The sequence below is a fragment of the Ursus arctos genome, unplaced genomic scaffold, assembly GCF_023065955.2.
Source record: "Ursus arctos isolate Adak ecotype North America unplaced genomic scaffold, UrsArc2.0 scaffold_15, whole genome shotgun sequence".
Taxonomy (NCBI): Eukaryota; Metazoa; Chordata; class Mammalia; order Carnivora; family Ursidae; genus Ursus; species Ursus arctos.
This window is the reverse complement of record NW_026622819.1, coordinates 33,461,931-33,464,357: the sequence shown is the minus strand read 5'-3', so window position 1 is coordinate 33,464,357 and position 2,427 is coordinate 33,461,931. Positions and strand designations below refer to the sequence as shown.

Sequence of the window (2,427 nt, the reverse complement as noted above, 5' to 3'; positions counted from 1 at the left end):
TTATCAGGACTTATCTCTATAACCAAATTTCCCACTCTTCTGAATCAAGTCCATGCTCACACTTTGCTCTCAGAGTACCTCACACACACTCCCACCTGAGCCCTTTGCAAGTTTCAATCCCTCTATCTGGAATGTTTCTTCTCCTTTGAGTATCTAAAAGCTCTAGCTATGTTCGGATATTACCCCATGCTTTTACTGAATCTTTTTCACTTTGAAATACTGTACTATGTATTGCCTATTCCAAATCCACCTAATAGCAATATAATATGAACCCCATGGGTAATTTTAAATTTACCAGTAACAACATTACAAAACTTTAAAAGAAACAGATGAAATTAAATAATACATTCAGAATATGTAAAATATTATTTCAGTGTATAATCAATGTAAAAGAATTATTAGTGAGACATTCTACATTCTTTTTTGTATTGTTCAAAAATCCAGTGCATATTTTACATATATAACACATCTCAATTCAGACACTGAATTTTCATAGGAAATAATTGCTCTATATTTAGACTTTATAGAATATACAGGTAAAAAGTAAATTGACAGCCTTTTTCAGGCAGCCAGGAAGATGGCGGACTCTCAGACTGAACACGTTACCAAAAGTACCCAACCATCTTTCAAAATAAAAAGAGGGTCCTGCTTGGAGAAACTGGCAAGAAGAAGCTCCCACAATACTAGAAAAACATCAGGCTGGGCTTCAATACACCCTAGGAGGTCTTTGAGGGCACCTATATTGACAAGAAATGTCCCTTTCCTAGTAATGTCTCCATCTGAGGGTGGATTTTGTCTGCTGTGGTGACCAAGACGAAGATGCAGAGGACCACTGTCATCCGCTGAGACTACCTCCACTACCTCCAAAAGTACATCCGCTTTGAGAAACATAAGAACATGTCCATGCACCTGTCCCCCTGCTTCAGGCATGTCTAGATGCGCAACACGGTCACAGTAGGCAAGTGCAAGCCCCTGAGCAAGACTGTGCACTTCAACATTCTCACAAAGTCATGAAGGCCACTGGCACCAAGAAACAATTCCCGAAGTTCTGAGACTAGACATCTGCCCATACCCCTGAAGAAAATAAAGTTATTTTCCCAGCAAAAAAAAAAAAAAGTAAATGACATACCAAAGTTGTTTCAAAGATTCATAAAAGTTTTTAACTTAATGACATACCAGTTTTTTAAGTTTAAATTTAAAATAACTAAAACAAAATAAAATTTAAAATTCAGTCCCTCGTTTGCACTCACCACATGCCGGTAGCCACCTCTGGCTAGTCACTATGTATTGGACATCAAAGACTCACACCTTTCGTGAGACTATTAACTAAGTACAGTACCTTGTGTCACTATCTTGTGTATGATTCACCATGACAATGAAAATTAGCTCACTGATCACCAAACAAGTTTCTGCCCCCTATAGGGTACTTACCATTAGTGATAGCTAATTCAAATGAATGTTTTAGATGTGAAGTCCCATATGATCCATTATTTTCTTCTTTGAGTCACTAAAATTCCAAATATATATGTATGTATATATTTGCGTGAATGTGTGTATGAAAGAGAGAGTTTATTTTCCCCCATAACAGTCCTTGACCTCTTGGTGCACCTTCATTGGTCTGGATAACCAAAAATTAATTATAAAAATTCAAAATAATCTGATATTCCATTTGATCTTGCCACAGACATCAATCAAGCAAAAACTGACTTGAGCAGATGGGTTTACTTTCTGCTTTCTGACCATCAGTAGGTCTAGCCTCATACAAACTCGAGACTCTAGACCAACAAGGATGGGCGTTCTAGAGACATAAGAATTCTATAGAAACTAGCTCTATTCCAAATCCCACAAAATTTAGTTTAGGAACAGTTGACTTTAGATATAACTTTATAGAGGGTAAGTAACCCTAGAGTTTTAGAAAATTACTGAAGACCAATATTCACAGACTTACCACCTAAATTAACACTTAAGGCCAAAAATAATCCTTTAGCAGATTTTATTATCCTAAACACTGAAAGAAAAAGGCATATTTATGAAATTTTCCCAATCTGGGCATAGCATTTCAGCTTCCAGGAGGTTTTCAAGCATGCATGTGCAACCCAAAGAAGATCTAAGACCCAGCAAGTATCAAAGCACACTATCAGAAAAAAAAAAAAAAAAAAAAAGACATTCCAGGAATTTAAGATCCATGAAACCCTCACAAATTCAGATGTGAGTTGCATTACAAACAATAAACACTAACAGAACAGCTGCTGTGTGCAAAACACACTGGTTGCCCTTGTGATTAAATTAAATCCCCTCTACTTAAGCATCAGAGACCACCCTACTTGTTCTCCAGAAGCTCAAGTCCCTCTATCTGTCAGGCCACAGCATCCCTTCTCACAATAGCAGGTGACCCCTTTCAACCTGCTCCTCAACTCAGGAAAGTGC

General features: G+C 37.3%; 1 pseudogene; it reads left to right on the top strand.

Moving 5' to 3' along the window:
- The first annotated feature begins 577 nt into the window (after positions 1-577).
- LOC113260753 (40S ribosomal protein S11-like) lies at positions 578-1,052 on the top strand (annotated as a pseudogene).
- Positions 1,053-2,427: the final 1,375 nt, after the last annotated feature.